Consider the following 18,228-nt stretch of genomic DNA (forward strand, 5'->3'; position numbering starts at 1 on the left):
TTTTAGCGACTCAGTCACCCAAATGTCTTTTTCAGACTCATATAGTTCTAATTCTGACACACTTTTCCATTTCATTTCGCTTGCAGCCCGAGCAGGAAAGAAACAGACGTTCGGATTAAGTAAACAGGGGCTTTAGACAGAGCCACTAGCCTGCCAGAGAGGCCACTTCTGTTTACGAGGAATGCTCGGGTAAAGATACAAGGTCAGAGCTGCCTCCCTTTTTGCATTTAATGGTGTGAAGTGAAATCCCCAATATATTCACCAACGAAAGAATGAGGGATGGATGGGCTTCGGAGCCCGCATGGTGTGTTAATATGTCACAACTCTTTTTTTAGAACTATTTTATTTTATTTTATTTTACAATGTTGTGTTAATTTCTGGTGTACAGCATAATGTTTCAGTTATACATACATACATATATATATATATATATATATATATATATATATATATATATATTCCTTTTCATATTCTTTTCCATTATAGGTTATTCTAAGGTATTGAATAGAGTTCCCTGTGCTGTACGGTAGGTCCCTGTTGTTTATCTACTTTATAAACAGTAATGTGTATCTGCCAATCCTGAACTAAGTGAAGTAAACCAGAAAGAGAAAGAAAAATACCGGATGATATCACTTTATACGTGCAAAGTTTCAGAAGTCTTGAACGCCACATCACACTGCTGCCTCAGAAGCAAACATGAACATTGCTCTCTGCCAGCAGGGGGTAAACAAATTAGGCTTTTGCTCAATCATCCACTTGTTTTGGTCCAGTGCTGTGGCCTAGAATCTGCCCGACATGATTTCCAGCTGAAGTCTGCTCTGTCTGATGCCTTAAGCAAATGAGAGAAGAAATGGGTTGGCCATGATGGAAAGCGCTGACTTGAGATTTCACTTTCCCGTTAGCGGGAGAGTGAGAATGCAGTGCACAGCGACACAAGTGACTGCCTTTGCAAAATCCCCACACTCTGATGCTGTTTTGTCTTGATGATCTCTGCGTCAATCACTGTTCTCAGGATGCAGTCTTACAATAGTCCTGTTCTGAGAGTTTACCAAGGGGGCAGGGGGTGCAGGTGGGGGGCGGACACCGAGCAGAGACAAGCCTATCCCAGGTGTAGGAGACTCTTACTTACCGGGGATTCAAGTAATTCTGCCCCCCTCACTCAGCTGGAGAAGCATGTCAGCCTTTCCATCAAATTCTGCCAGATTTTGACATTCAGTCATCAGCACATTGAGTGATTTTCCTTCTCCAACCCTTGCTTCCTGGTGGTTCCAACCCCTTTCTTATTTGAGTCATTTCCTCTTTCCATTTTTCTTGAACTTCCAAGTCAGATCAGCCCTATTTGTTCTTAAATACTTCTTTCCGATTAATTAATCAAACACCAAAGAGACTCCTAAGGGTCTGTCTTGTGTTCAGTATTGTACACGGAACTGTGAAGGATACAAAACAAGTGAACGATATTGCCTTTGACCCAAAGTCTGTTATATGATTTGAAAAACCATATTAAACTAGTAATATACCATGGAATATAAACAAAAGTTAAATAGTGCAATAATGATGGTCAAAAATGAAGGACTTCAAAGAAGAGAAAAATTAATGGGACAAGAAAACATTTATACAGCTTCAATAGGGAGATGACACCTGAGTCATGGACTATCACCTTGACTGTGGTGGTGGTATCATGGGTGCACACGTATGCCCAAACTCATCAAAATGTGTATATTAAATATGTATAATTTTTTGCATAGCAATTATACCTCAGTAAAGCTATTTTCAAAAAGCTGAATGAATTAAAGAATAGAAAACATTATTTGAGTGATTATTCTGTATCAGGTCGATAAAGATTACAATTCTAAATAATTTTATGTGTATCATCTCCTTTGATGCTCTTAATAACCTTACGAGGTAAACATGATGTTATTTTTGATTTATCCAACATTACTTCTTTCTCGGTCATTCTCTTGTCACAAGTATCCATGCGAGCAAAGGTCCGTGCTCCATCCCTACTTGCCAAGAGAAACCAAAATGGAGGTGTGGTGGAATTACAAGAGGAGAGAGTTCTTGGACACCAGTTGGTCCCTGAATGAGCCTCTGCAGGAAATGCATCTTGCCCTAATGCATCTGGGTTTTATCAAAAAGAAGAATTCTGTCCTTGAATAGTTATATTCTTCAAAGTAGATGAAAGACAAAAAAAAAAAAAAAAGGTTGGATAAATCAGAAAGAACATAATGTAATTATTGAAGAATCAAGACAATCACTCTGTTCCTCTGTCCATATTTCTGCATAGGTGTTATTACACAAGCAATATCCAAAGCATAACTCAAAAATAATTTATCTTTGACGTTGGAATGCAATGCTACTTTTTTCTCTAACAAATATTTATTGAGAACACGCTCCGTACTAGGCACTTTCTCATACATTATTTCATTTAATCCTTACAATAACTCTTTGAGGGAGGCATATAAGCAATTTGAGGCACAGAGAGGATGAATGACCTGCCCAGATCATTTATCAGCAAGCTAGTGGGAGAGTGCCTCCAACTCACCCAGCGTTCTTTCCACAGTGATGCGTCTTTTACTTAGTCGGTTGGCATGGCCGGGAATGAGGTATCCTACGAATAAGATCTCTCATTATAGAGAATGCAGAACAAAGCCTAAAAATTTGAAAATTTCTGAGGAAAGACCTTTTAGCATACATTGTCAATCCCCCCTGCCTTCTAAAGGAGAGTGAACATTAGTCAACCTTTTGCGAACAATTCAGAGCCATCGTTGTAAGTTTTTAAATTATGCCATAAAGTAGGACAAATAGGTTTATATTTTCTAACATTTTTCTGTCCCTTTCCTTCTCATCTCTTATTTGTCAAAATAAGCATTAGGAAGGTGAGCCCAAGGGGTACAGTGCTGGGAATCGGTGTAAGGGCTTTGTGACTATCCTGGGCTCGAAGACTCTTCTGACTTCTCAATTTTGGAATGAGTTTGCTGGTGAGTGACTTCCACATAAGTGAGATAGTAGCACGTGAAGTTCTGGGGCGATAGATTCACTTACCCAAGTCAGCCTCTCTTTAGAAACTTCTGAGCCATGCAAATAGTTAGACAGAACTCCCACCACTTGTTGAATAAGAGCAGAGAACATAGTGTGAGTTAAGGACGTAGTCTCAAGCTAGACCGAGGTAGTCTGTCTTTGTCATTTACTAGCAGCGTGGCCTTGAGCAAGTTACAGGACTTCTCCGTACATCTTGTTTTTTTTTTTTTTTTACCTGTTCTTAGGAGTTCTTATGAGGATAAAGTAGGTAATTAATACGTGTAAAGCTCTTCGGATAGTGCCTGGCATGTCAGCATTGCTTTTAGCTCGTAAAGCAATATAGGCAGAAGCCAAATTCTGATGGGGGGAAAAAAAAGTCCCAGATAATCCCGAAAGTGTATAATCAAGGATCAACTGCATAACTAGAATGACTCTCGATTTGAGGCTCCCCATCCCTGCCATTCTCTATGTGATGCCTATTAAAAGGGCCCCTCAGATGTAAGTTGGTTATTTCTAGTGAACTCCATGGCTGGAGGTAACACAATCCGTCATGAGATGCTGCAACAGGCTGACATTTTCCACATGTAAATCTTTCACTTTGTAATGTAAGAGCAATTACTTTTATGAACAAAATCTTTCCAATCCACCATTTCAAATCCTTGTCTTGCCATGTCATAGTCAAAACATCTGTCCATTAAAGCCAATGTAAAAGTATATTAAACCGAGGTGTGTTTGGTTTGGGACATCTGCTTCTTTTTCCTGGAATGAGAACTATTCTAAATTCAGTGGGTTCAGTCTGTAGGGCTCTCATGAAAACTTTGCAGTCATATTCACGGGGATTATCCAATAGCCCACAGTTTTGATTACCGTTTCAGGTTCAAATAGAATTCAGAGTTCAACAAGGGACTCAATCAAAATAATGACAATAATAACAACTGTCACGCAAGAATAAAAACCTTTGTATGGCACTTTTTACATAAAGGGTTCCCGGAATTGATGTTAAGTATTATATAAACATGATATAATGGCTTGCACTATAATGAATACTCTCTATTGTAGAAAATATTTTTAAAATATTTTTCCTTTGGTTTTTATTCTGCATTCTTGCTGAAGGTAGTCATAGTTTTGATACCAAACTTGAAGGAGGAAAAGAATGAACAGAAATTGAATTCAGGAGACCACTACAGGCAGAGATATCAGATCATGTCTGACTCAACTCTAATATCTTTACCTCTTTTCTCTGTCTATGAAGACTACTTCTTAGTTGAAGCTGAAGCGATGTGAAAGTTTGGATATATTTCCAAGAACTCATTTACTGATAAATGTATGTCTAAAGCTCAGTTATAAAGTTGCCCCGGGTGTAATTAAATTTTGGAGAAGGATATCTAAGAAACACAGTAAAGATTCTTCTTTCATTGTTTCCAACCAACCTTTGGCTCCCAAAAAGTGCATTTTCTAAAATATTTTCTAAAATAGCAAAGCCATGGAAGACTTCCTGGCCATGGCATTTCCACCTTCCATGTTTCATTTTCTTTCCAATCTACCAGGAATTATTTATAGTAGAAAGAATAGAGAACTTGGAGCCAGAAAAACTCTGTTCAAGTCCTAAGTTATCACTTATTGACTGTATGAATTCGGGCAGCTGACACACCATTTCTTCTGAGTTTCCTCAACTCACAGAGTTAATATGTGCTGCCTATCTAACAAGGTTGAATGCTGATGAAATTGCCACAGGTAGGATGTAATACATTCATCTAGTGCCCACTACGTGCCTCGCCTTATCTGAGGTGTGGCTGATGGTTTAAAATGGCCCCCAGTGAATCCAGCCTTCCTGTGTCCATGCCAAATGCAAAGTCATTTTGCTGTTCCTCCCATCAAGAGGTGGAGTCTGTTCCCCAGTCTTTGAATCTGGGTTGCACTGGTTACTTCCTTTGACCAATAGAAAGCAGCGGAAATGGCTTTCTGGGACTCTCATACCAAGACCGGCTTTCATTCTTGGAATCCTGCTAGCATGCTGAGAAGTCCAGCCTATCCCATCGGGTAGAGAAGCCACATGGGGAGAGGAAGAGACGCCACATGGACAAGCACTGAGCCAGTGGCCAACACCACGTAGAGCAGAGATGAGCAGACCCCTGTGAGGTCTCTCCAAATTCCCAGGCCACGTGAGTAATAACATGGTGGTTTTGGTAAGTTACTAAGGCTTGGCATGATTTGTTACATATCAATATATCTCTGATAGACAAGATAATTTTCACTATAGGGTCCCTTTTCAGAATAACCCTCTGAAATAGGCATTGTTCATTTCACACTTGAGGAAACCATGGATCAGAACACACAGAATATAAAAAGTACTCCACAAAACCCTGAACTGACGAGGCAATCAGGACTGGCCACGAAACCATGACGCGCGCTCTCCTCGTCAAGGAGCACCCTGAAGAGAAACTCTCTATAAAAGTATTGTTCTGCTCTGTGCAATGATTCGGAAACCCCCAAATGTTCCTAATAAATCTTTGTCATTCCCCAATTAGCCTACAAGTCTATAGCTAGGTCTCGAACAGCTTAACATAAGTTCTGGGAAGACCAAAACATTTTTGTATTCTAACAGAATTTTCAGTTTCTCACATTAATGGAAATAAGACTCAAAGTTTGTATGAGCCTTTAGAGGGAGTTGGGCTAGCTCATAGAATTTTTGAGCTGAAAGGAAGCTCAGAGGCCATCTTGTCTACACCTCAAATATTTTGGGCTGAAGAGGTAAGATCCAGGAAACTAACTCATGTCCACCAGTCAGCGCATAGCAACAAGGCCAAGCCAGGTACCCAATCCCCAGTCCGCTGAGCACTGCCTTTTAGATGCAGCCCCCCAGATCTCTGAACGCTTGAAGTGGGCACCTAGCATAGGATTTACCCACTTCCAGAATCCCAGGAAGGATAACTAATTGCATTTCTCCTTACATCACAGCCACTTCTATTTTCTTTAAATTGCATCATGTTGCCATTTAAAGCTAGCATTAAAGTCTATCACAAAAGAGAGCGTCTACTTCATTTATTTAAAAAACAACACGAGGATGACTTTTAAAATAGCGTCAAGAAAAGTGCACAAAAAGGCCTGAATGCCATTTGATCTGATGAAAGAACTATTTAATTGGGCAATATGAGCTCGGATCTGAATTCATTATTAATGATGCTTGTTGACATTTGAAGTAAGTCACCAATGTTACCTTCTTAGTGGAAAATAAATGACTCAGAAGAAATACCATGCAAGCAGCAAAACGTCTTCAGGATGTATCAAATGGTCGCAGGAAAAAAAAATAACAAAAAACGAAAACATCCTCTCGTCACCCAGTTTTGTTTTCATGATATTCATTCGGCTTCATTTGTGTATCTCAAAGCAGCAGACGTTAAAAACAAAGGTCGTGTTCCTATAGCTAATTTTGTGAAAATATATTATCCTGTTCTTGGATGAAGGACTCCCAAGAAATGAAAAACAAACAAGAACCAAAATAGCCTTGTTGGCTCAAGGACAGAGGTTGGCCCATAGGGAAAAGAAAAAAAAAAAACTGAAGAATTATTTATCTGAGTGCTGTGGTGCGTATGTACGCACCGCTGCGGGCTGTACCTTCTACGATTGAAATGCTGCCGCCTGCTTCAAGTGTTCACGTCTCATCACCCGAACTAGGTCGTATTCCCTGCGAGTAGAAGCCCTAATTTAACTGTCTTCCTCCACAATGTCTACCAGATGCTGTAGTGACAGAAGGAGAAAATTTGCTCCAAGACCATAAGAAATGTTTAAAGCGTGTTGTTTTCCTTCCCAAGGACATCATTTTCTGCTGTACTGACGGAAGCCCTTCTCTCAAAAGGGAAATCAAGGAAAGACACAACCTCAAGTTAGAGAATCTGGAATTAGAATTAAACCAGCCCCAGTGGTCTCTGCGTTTTAAAAAGGAGCCTTGCTAGGTACTGAGACGTTATAATCCATTAAAGGGCTCAAGGGCTAATTGGTTTTTGTTTTGTTTTTTATTGAAGTATAGTTGATTTACAATGTTGTGTTAGTTTCTGGTGTACAGCATAGTGATTCAGTTTTACATCTATATATTCTCATATATATATTCTTTTTCAGATTCTTTTTCATTATAGGTTATTAAAATATATTGGATAGACTTCCCTGTGCTATACTGTAGGACCTTGCTGTTTATCTACTTTATATACAGTAGTTTGCATCTGCAAATCCCAAACTTTTAATTTATTCCTCCCCTCCCTTCCCCAACCGTTAACCATAAGTTTGTTTTCTATGTCTGTGAGTCTTCTTCTGTTTTGTAAATAAGTTCATTGGTGTCATTTTTTTAGATTCCACGTATACGTGACATCATCTGTTTGTCCTTCTCTGTCTGACTTATCTCACTTACTGTGATTGTAATTTAGATACAGAAGTTTTCAATTTGGGAAAGAGGAGGATTACCTGAGTGTAGCCGTCCTTTGCGATGTGAGCTTAGAAGGACAGGTTTCTGGGTGGGGAGCGCTGAGGCAGCACTGCATTGGATGGTCTCAGATGACAACATGACCGCCAGTCTTTCCTCTTGGGTCCTACCAAATCTGCCATTGATCCTTGACTACCCCTCCATGACCCAGGAAGAAGGAAGACAGGAAAAGAAAGGAGGGGCATCTACGAGAATTAGCTAAACCACACACACACAGTTCACAATGAACACAACCTTTCCTTCGCCCCTCTAGGCTGTGCCAAGAATGCGTCCTGTCTGCCCCTGCCCTTTTTTTTTTTTTTTTTTTTTTTAAATTAGGTATTTGCTCTTCTACCAGAAAGCCCTTCTATTGACAAAGTAACAGAAGAGTAAATTTTAACTGGCAGTTTTTCCATGAAGCAGGTGTCTTTCCTTGTGAGAATCAGCAGATTTCTACCCTCAGAGTGATCTCTGCTTTCATATGCCTAATTAAATTTTAGAGGTCCCCTGCTTAAATAAAGATTTATTAGTTGGTAAAGTTGTAGCATAATTCTTCTGCCACCTCTCTGCTATCCTTGAACATATTTACAAGCAGACTAGCTTATCCACTCTAAAAATATGGGTGATTTAATGCTGTTATGTTATGGGTGTCAGTTACCCAAATTCAGCCTCACAATAGAGCTTTCTGAAGATGCCGTTACTTGACTTTCCGACTGTCAATGTGCTTGAAGAAAAAGGGCCTGCGAATTTCAGCTGTGGAGTATTTGAACCTGCGAAGCCAAGTGAGGTAATTGGCAGATTAGGGACCCCAAGAACAGGGCCCACGCAAGGTTCCCGGCTGTTCCTTACACAAACATGGTGGCGTCACTGAAACGCCTTCTCTGCGTAGATGAAGGCATGGGCGCTGGCATTCACGCGTCTGTTCAGTGGACACACAAAGCTCACACAAAGATGGATGGTAATGTTTTGAAAAATAACTCTGCAAACCAACAGCCTCAACATCTTCCATTTTCTTTCTGGGCTTTTTCGCTGTAACTTGGCCAGCCCTCAGTTTTGGCAACATTCCTAAAGTAGTCAACATTAAATTCAATTTGGCAACATTTGCAAGCTTCCGAAGTCCTGTTTAATGAGGACATTTCTAAGCCTGGATCGCACTGTGCCTATTTCTCAGTGGAGTTACTCAATCTAACCAGACCCTCTGATTCAATGGAAGTCCCCACTGACCTCTGAGTGGAAACATCCCTTGCAGACAGAACCATTCTGGGCTGAGTGGGGACCCTGGTTAGAAACAAAGCGTGTGTTTAGTTATTTAATAAACTGGAATACTTGGAAAGACATAACTTCTATTTTCTAATTTACAGGGAGGAAGAAACTTTTTCAAGCTTCACTTCTTAAACCCTCAAGCTTTTACTTCAGTTGCCTCCTAGGCATGACCAAAATGCACAGATTAGACTCAGCGGAAGTTGAAGGTCAGTGGACTGGTATTCTAATAATAATAATTTTTTGAAGGGATGACAGAATCTGAGAGTTATAATGAAAATGGACTTTTTGGATCCTCTGGTACTCCAAGTCAAGGACTGTGAAGAAAAGTCCTTCCAAATAATTTTCAGAAAAATATCTCCCCTGTATTTCCTTCTGTTGTAAAAGCATTTCCATTTTTGAATAGCAATTTTTACATAACCTTGTTTCTTCACAATAGGTTTAATAAACACAGCTTCTTGCACCTTTGGGGTTCATACAAAATTAGAGGTTTTGTGGCATTGTGTTTACTTAACCACAATCACACGTAAAACAAACACCTGTTGTGTCTCTGTGTTAGCCAGTGGGGAACTCCCCAGAGTGACATTAACACACATACCATTTCCATCTTCACTGACTCATTCGTAGGTCTAAGAATTTCACAGGGTGATGCACGGGCTAACACAAATTAGTCCTAAAAAAATTAAAACCATTAAGAATGAGTAAACATGAGTTTCTTTTTTCCTTTTCTTGTCCATCGTGGCAATACGCTTTGACCTGATGCTCCGTGTAACACACAAGTAGGGTTGGAGTTTTCAAGACTAGAAGGGCAGGAGGAGTTGATGCAGATCTCATGCAACTGCTGAAAAAATTTGTAAGCTATCCCTATTGCGGTCTTACCGTGTGTCTTCCTTTAAATTTCATTTGAGAATCTAAATAAAAAATGGCGCCTATAAAATAAACACATGTGCTTGTTTATATTTCTTTGATTTTTCTTGTCAGCTGGTTATTCTGTTACCATAAATGCCACAGGGAAAGGGAGAGGAGAACAGCCTGAGACACAAGACATCTATCAAGAGGTGAATTGTTAGTACTGCACCTCATTGACAGGAAAGCAATGCACAGTGCATGAACCCATGTGGGAATAAACAGAATTTTTAAATTTTAGAATCATTTTATTGCAATATATTTTGAATCATCACAAAGAGAGCTATTTAAAAAATCCTACTAAGCAGTGAACTCTTTATTTGGATAGTTAGTCTTTTAGGCTTCTAAACATCTAGATGTTTAAATTTGGGAATACAGTTACCACAGAGAGTTGAACTTTGTAATTTTTAACACTGGTGTATGTAATAAATCACCACATTCTATTGGAACCACTTCACTAACTTAATTTGCTTGATTGATAATAGGAACAGACAATAGGAAAATAATATATTTCTATAATTCTCAAGATTAAATCATCTATGCTTAATAGCTTAATAATTTATTGTATTCTGTATGATTATTTTAAAATATAGAGCACTGATTACATGGAATTATTTAATGTGTGCTATTAAAATGGAAGTTCATTTAGAACATGCAATATGTCTTTCATACACTCTTACAAGTATAACCTGGGTTTCCCTTACTAGATCAAATTGTTAAAGTTGAAAACTGCAACAAAATGTTTTTTTGTGGGTTCTGTTCCCACCTAGCAGTGAAAGAAATCAGGTGTATGTTAAAGTCACATTTCTCATCCACTCTTTCTCTGCCACACACACAGCTTTGGGCAAGCTCCTAAGGGTGTCTTCCATCAACTCTTGGATATAATGTGGCTTGCAACATTTTTCTCCTCTGCTGTTTCAGATCACTCTGAAAATGTCTCCTTCAGCTGCTTTCATGGAGGATGCGATTGCTGTTAAGCCTCCACCAGCAGTGCCCACTGAAGGTTTGTGATGCCAGTATAATGCCATGGATGCCCTCCAACTGAAACGGGCTGGGACCTGGGACCTGGGACCAAGGACTTAGGACCCTTTACAGAATGCCTGTACCTGGACAAATATCTCCTCAAGCAATAAAATACAAAGAAACTATAAGGGACTAAAAATCACCGCACACGTGTGCAGTTGTGGCAGTTATGAACAATAAGATACAAAAAGACCAAAACGCAACTGTCACTTTGGAGGTGCCAGGAGCAAAAGCAGGGTACTACTGCACATAATCTGGGCACATGGCACCACCAAGGGTGGGCACACCACCCAAACCACCCCTTCTGCCCCACCCACCGATCTGCCCCCATCCTCACCCCTCACCCCAACCCCAGCATGAGTTCCAATATAGCCCTCCTTGAATTTCTCATCTTGTCTCTTATCAATTTATATTGATTAAAGAACCCAAGAACTGAAGTCGGTATCACAACTATGTCCCTGTCTTTGCTGCCCATGACACCAATAATGCATGAGAGCCTCCCAGGTTTTTCTTTATTTGAGCTGCAGGTTAGTCTACTCTTGCTTAAGTGCTAGTATTTGCACTTGAATGTGTTTTAACCTTGTCAGAGCTTCTAGCTCTTTTGTGTTATGTGCTCTTACATAAGCTGTATCTCCATAGATTTGCCAAAAAACAGATCCTTCTGAATTTCGTTTTGTTTTTATTTGCTCACAATCCCCTCTGCCTAGAACATAAGTATAAATCCATGTGGGATGGTCTGGTGACCATCCTTGCTCTCCCAAGCCTGGTGCCATTGGGTCAAACTTCCATGCCTTACCATTCAGTTTTTCCTAACAGATGCTTCTATCCCTCATGCACAGACTCTTCTAGGCACATCCACATGTCCTGCAAATTTGCCCCCAAAATATTTAGTCTTCAGTGAAGATGTGTGAGGTCAAGGTAAGACCTCCTTTTGATGTCTGTATTCTAAACCATTACCTGTATTTTCTTCTTTTAAAAATTGAATATATATTGATGCTGAATTATTAGAATCTCTTGAATTTCATGAACATCTTCTACCCCAAGACATCCTAGTTCTCTTTATGATACATTGTCAAAGCATAGCAAGAACCCCCCTCCCCCAACTAATAGCTTGCATTTTCTTCTAAGAGCTCTAATTTTGGGGAGTTTGTTTGTCTTTCAACATTTTAACATTCCTAAAAGCAGGATGTGTCTTACAAACAATGTGTGCTTTTAATGTTTGAAGTTTTTTTTCCTTAAAAAATATTTGAGGATGAAAAAAATGAAACAAAGCAAAACAGACTTATCTTTTAAATGATCACATTGAATCAAGGAGATACAATATATCAGGTTTTGACTTGTTTGGCTTGTTTTTGCTTGGAAACTATATTTGGCCTGAGATGTATCCAAACACACACATGTTAACCAGCAATAATACACTGTGGTTCAACTGAATAACTAAGGAGGTAACCTTTGACCCATGTTTCAATGAACATGACTAAAGAAACCAAATCAGCTTGGTATGAGATGTTTAACTGCCAACGATTGACTAACGATGTGGGATACGTAACTACAAAAGTGTTGCTCAGATCCTTGATGTGTATTGTGGGTATAATTCATATTTTCATGTGAGTCTGCATGGAACATGCATTATCCTTAGAATGGGCCAACAAATACTTTGTGTGTATGAACATGACTCTATTATACATTGGTTGTGTGGGAGCAGTGCTAAGGTATCAACATCATGTGTATGATTACTGTGGACCAGTACTCTTTGTCCTTTTACCTGGCTATGGGCTGACATCCATCATCTGTCTCTCAACTTTGCACTATTTTTTTTCATGGGTTCTTAACAAAAGAGTGTGAATAAATTAGCATAAATGAATCCCCACTATGGGGAAATAAAGGATATTCTCCAAGAACACTCCATAAGCAGATTCTTCTTGATTTGGAACTAAAGATAGCAAATTGTCTCTCATGCTTCAAACTACAGAGTGATACAGACAGAACGTTCTCTCAATTCCTCATCAACCTTGGCACCTTTGCCACTTATCCCTTTGTAGTGACAGATCCTTTTTGGTCAACAGTGCTCACCTCTCCATAACCTGGAAGCCATGATGACGAAGTATGTGAATTGAACCATATCGATGATGCTTCTGATTTACTGTTTATTGAACACAGCATCCAAATGTGCTCAAAAGAATGTCATTGACAGAGGACACAATGAGAGTGTATCCCCTGAAGATTTGTAAGGTGATGCCGGGAATACCAAACTCATACTGTGCCAGATGATATGCAAAAACTCTGCTGCCCTTACCACATCCAGTCTAAACTCTTCCATCTTTATTTTTCTAGCTTAATTACAGACCTCCCCAAATGGCCAGGTCTCCTTTTAATTTGTAGGAAGTTCCCAAGAGCACCAATTTGTCTACTTTCAACTTTTTATCCCATCAGGTCACCTTGGTCTTTGAAAAATCTATATCATTAAGTGTAGTGGTTACTAAATAAGAGTCTGTGGAGCTGCTGCATCAAAACCTATTGGGACACTGGTTCAAAATACAGATGCCGACTCCCTACCCAGGACCTACTCAGCCCAAATTGCCAGAGGCAATGCACATCCCCAAAGAAACCCTCGTTAGGAGCTACTGATTTAGGGAGACACCCAGCAATGCCCTTTATGACACTAGTTGGGTAGGGTAGCAATTTACTCAAGCTCCTAGCACTAGTACATAGGAGTACATGCTGGCCTCCTTGGGTGACCTAGTGACGCTCATAAGGACCAACTTCACAGTCACGGTCATTCTTTATTCCCAACTTAAAGTAACATGTGCTCCATGGGGGCAAATCAGATTCCAACACAAACAGGACCTCACAGTTAAAATTTGCTAAAAACAGACAGATGTCAAAGACCCATCACTCAGAAGCCAGCCTAGTCTGAAAGAAACCACCATAAAGACCATCTGATGTTTTATTAGCAGCACTTTGCTCAGCCTCTGGTTAAAAAGCAATTCTTTGCAGCAACCCAGTTTTAGCTGTCCCCAGGGCTCTGGCTCGAAACAAAGTTTGACATTATTTTTTTCTAAGCCAGAGGGGCACTCCCAGCACAGAGGTATCAGACAAGACACATGGTCAGGAGCAATGGAATCCATTTATTTTTCACTGAACAAGTTATTACCCTCTCCTTTTTTTGCCCAGATTGCTGTCCCCAGATGCCATTCCCACGGGCAGCCTCTACCGTCACAAAGCTCCACTCCCGGTATCGATAGGTTCATGTGCAGAGCAGCCTGGGGAGAAACATGGTTTGATATCCTAGGGGGCCATTTCTCTCCCTGGGGAAGGGCAGGCTTCCATTGCTCTGCTTTCTCTCTCATTAATGTGCCCAGCTAGGTCTCTTTACTGCTCTATTTAACAGCATCCACTCCATTATTGATCAGATTGTGTATAATGGTACATTGGCTGAGGAAAGTGATGATTAGGCTGTAAAGAGGAGACAGTGGATGGGATCTAGTGTCTATACAGTTTAGCAACACTATGGAGTCTGCCTGAAATTATCCAGAATTCTGAATTATCCAGAATTGGAGATAAAGTGATTAAAGTGATAGCGACAAAGCAAGTCCCTGAGGTTAAGACAGTCTAATGTTTCCTTCTCCATGGTCAGCCAGGACCAGTCCAAAGCAGTTGTTTTATGTTTGGGCCCAAAGGGTTTAGAGGACTTTTATAATCTCCACGTGGATGCTCTATAATTTTGACGTGGGACAATGTGCCTGCATTATCACCTTTTTGGATTTTCAGCCTTTCTAATTGCCGCTTAATTTGATACCAGGTAAAGTTAAGGTTTGGGTACATTCTTGCTTTGTTCTTTATACTGAAAATTACATGGGATTGTAATCTTTTGTAACTAATGACTGTTTCTGCTGATAGCTGATAATTGCTTCAATTTTCCTATATTCTACTACTTCTGCTATTACCAGTACTTCCTTGCCAAGCACACTTTTCATATTTAACTCAATCAGTCATGATAATAAAGGAATTCATTTACTTCTTGTCTAAGTTGTTGAGTTGAAGATGGGAGGACCATTGACTCCATTGGGTTCCAGATCAGAAGACAGAAACCATGCAATAATTTGAACAAGGAAAGCTTAATGAAAAAAAATTTTTAACCACAAGAGGAGATTACCTACTAGGAGTAAAGTAAGACTTACAGAAATAGCAGATACAGGGAGCAGCCACTGCCTCTAAGGCTGAGCAGGGACCCGATGAAGCCCCTCCTCCCTCCTTTAAGGCTGAGAGTCAGACCGCTTGGAGGGCACATGATAGCTGCCCACTACGTGATGGAGAAGTTTGTGGCACTGGTAGAACTCTCTGCAAAGCTGCCCTTTTGGGTTCTGGGAGAAGCTACACAGTGGGTAATGCTGATGAAACTTACTGGTTCTCAGCACCTTTGGTGCCCTATGAGCTCCTGGCCACCTTACAATGCAGGAGCAAGCAAAGAACACACCAGAACCAGGCAAAAAAGCCTTTTCAAGTGTCCCTGCAGTGCCCTCTGCTATTTTAACACTGTGCAAGCTGGCAAAGGAGAGATGTTCCATTTCCAAAATCAGGACAATGAAGGGCAGATCTGAAACTGAGTAGCAACAGTCTAAGAACTGGCACAATCTCCCCTTTGGCTCCTCGGCGGCTACCTGTGCCCTTCTGCACACAACTGAGCTTCTTTACAGCAACAAAACAAGCCTATGTTTCTACCTAACAATATATAGATATTCTTTATATAAGTGAAATTTTCACCCCTTCCCCAAAATGAAGCAACACGTCATCTTATCACTACTTATATGAATTACTCCTCAAATTTAGTCATAGTCCCATTGAATAGTCTGTTCTATAAATATCAAAGATATTGACTAGTGACACAACCATCAAAAAAAAAAAAAAAAAAAATGGAGCCCTGCAATAGCCAAGACATGGAAGCAACTTAAATGTCTATCAATAGATGACTGGATAAAGAAGTTGTAGGGGTGTGTGTGTGTGTGTGTGTGTGTGTGTGTGTGTGTGTGTGTGTATAATACCGATATGTATAACATATTTTATATATTACATTATATATAATATACCCTATATATTCACATATATAGATATAGGAATACTACTCAGCCATTAAAAGGAATAAATACTGCCATTTGCAGCAACCTGTGGATGGATGTAGAGATTACCATATATTAAGTGAAATAAGTCAGACAAAGATAAATATCATATGTATCACTTTACGTGAAATCTAAAAAACAATTAAATGAACATATTTACAAAACAGAAACAGACTCACGGACAAAGAAAACAAACTTATGGTTACCAAGGGGAAAGGGGAGAGGAGGAATAAATTAGGAGTTTGGGATTAGCAGATACAAACTACTATATACAAAACAGATTAATTACAAGGTCCTACTGCCTAGCATAGAGAACTGTACTCAATAGCTCTAATGAAAAAAATATTAAAAAGAATATATATATATATATATATATATATATATATATATATATATATATATAAGAATATTTACATTAAAAAAAACTGAATCACTATGTTATACACCAGAAACTAACACAACATTATAAATCAACTATAGGGCAATTTTAAAAAGCATTGGAAAAAAAAAAAGGGGGGGCCTAATGTGTTACAAAGATATCTCCTCTGACCTCTACAGGACGTCTTCCTCTGCGTAGTATTTTCCTGGCCATGAATCCTCTTTCTCCCAAGCAGTCACCTTGGTTCCTCTGCCCAGTCTGAGGTGACGTGATCCAGGGGTGCCCATCCCTACTCCTGCTGCTTCTGCCGCTTCCTACCCTCAACATGGCTAAGTCTGAGTGGCCGACACCCCTAGATAATGCCTTACGATGCCAATGGCGTGGGATGTGGATTCTGTGGGACACAGATGAGGAGAGGACATTACACGAGTAATTGTTCCATTTCATTTCGGCAAGTCATTTCCCGCTCCCTTCCCAAATAGGGAAGCAAGCAGGGACATTGGCCAGTTGGTGCATAACTCATGTCCCTCCCGTCTCTACCTTGATAATGAGAGCTGAGGGCCCTGAAGTCAACGAGGAGAGGAATAAAAAGAAGCAGACTCAATCATTTGCCCGTGAAAAGGTGAGACACAGCCGTACAATGTGCCTTTTCTTCATTCAAGTGTTTTTCTGCAGTTGTTGCCAATCTGTGATTTGTGATATTTGACCGAGTGGAGGTCCAGCAAAATCACCCCAACCTATTAATGGGAATTCAGCTCCTAACCACCAAGAAACAGAGCTGGGCCTGCTTTATTTCCCTACCGTCACCTCAGCAGCAGCAGTGACCTTTGACTATCATTTACCTACGGTGGGGAGGGCATCATATTTCTACTGACATCTCTGTTTGACGTGTAACGTTATTTCCAAAAAGCTTCATTTATTTAATCCTTCAGCTGTCTGAAAATCTTTCTGGGTGACCATTTTTAGCTTGGCCTTTACCCTGTGCTTTCTGAACTCAGCCACGTCTGGGCTGGTGACTCACAAAGGTCTAAGATCAGTAGAAGAAGGTGAAAACTGGATGCTTAATGATACAGAAGTCAGTTGGTATAAAGTTCCGTCAAACTACTTTGGGGAGAAGCCGGTGGGAGAGATGCCACTGTGTTTCTATTTCTATGATCACAACACAAAATAATTAATAGGCAAAAAAATACTTTTTGTTTAATAATTGCTGTTCTTCATTAGTGTGAACCAAGGGCACGGTCTGTCTAAGACAATAACATCTGCATCCCACATTTCATTATCACCAAACTTCACATTTCACACGAAGGCATTGCTAGCCCAGCCTCACAGCTTTAATTAGTTTCTGCCATAGCTGTGAAGGTCAGCCAATTATTGTGTGTGAAATTTCAATATGAAGTGGCTGAATTGAAGACAGCATTGCAACAGTGTGGGATTCTGCAGCGTTATAAATCTAGCATCTCGGGATCATTTTTTAGAACACAAGATGATGTAAAAGCATCATTGGGTAGGTCCGGTTTCAAAGCTTACTGGTTAACACGTGCTTGGTGAGGGGAAAAAAAGCACATAGTTTCTGGTTGTTTATATTTCTTGTTATTACATGGTCATTATTTAAGACAATTGTTAAGGCTGAATCTATGGTTTTATGATTAACTTCTTTTACCTCACTTAGAATTCTCCTGGAACATTTGATCTAGGAATAAAACCTGGTTTTACTGAATTTTGCATAATGGAAAATTAAAAATACACATGCATACTCACACACACATATATGTGCATACATATATTTCTTTTTTTTTGAAGTATAGTTGATTTACAATGTTGTGTCCATTTCTGGTGTGCAGCATAATGCTTCAGTCATACACATACATACATATATTCCTTTTCATATTCTTTTTCATTAGAGGATACTATAAGATATTGAATATAGTTCCCTGTGCTATACAGTAGAAACTTCTTGTTTATCTGTTTTATATATAGTAGTTAGTATCTGCAAATCTCAAACTCCCAATTTATCCCTCCCTCCCTCCTTACGCCATGGTAACCATGAGTTTGTTTTCTATGTCCATGAGTCT

The 18,228-nt window shown here is 39.7% G+C and overlaps 1 long non-coding RNA gene across 2 annotated transcripts in view; it reads left to right on the top strand.

Moving 5' to 3' along the window:
• LOC116669013 overlaps positions 1-12,558 on the top strand; it is a 456,094-nt gene extending 443,536 nt beyond the window's left edge. The window contains exons 15-18 of one of the 2 annotated variants that reach the window (XR_004326383.1): positions 87-202; positions 5,029-5,180; positions 8,833-8,940; positions 10,559-12,558. This is a non-coding gene — a long non-coding RNA (uncharacterized LOC116669013). The remainder of the gene's footprint in view (positions 1-86; positions 203-5,028; positions 5,181-8,832; positions 8,941-10,558) is intronic. The other variant, XR_004326384.1, reaches the window with a different exon arrangement.
• Positions 12,559-18,228: the final 5,670 nt, after the last annotated feature.

Source organism: Camelus ferus, chromosome 15 (genome assembly GCF_009834535.1).
Source record: "Camelus ferus isolate YT-003-E chromosome 15, BCGSAC_Cfer_1.0, whole genome shotgun sequence".
Lineage (NCBI taxonomy): Eukaryota > Metazoa > Chordata > Mammalia > Artiodactyla > Camelidae > Camelus > Camelus ferus.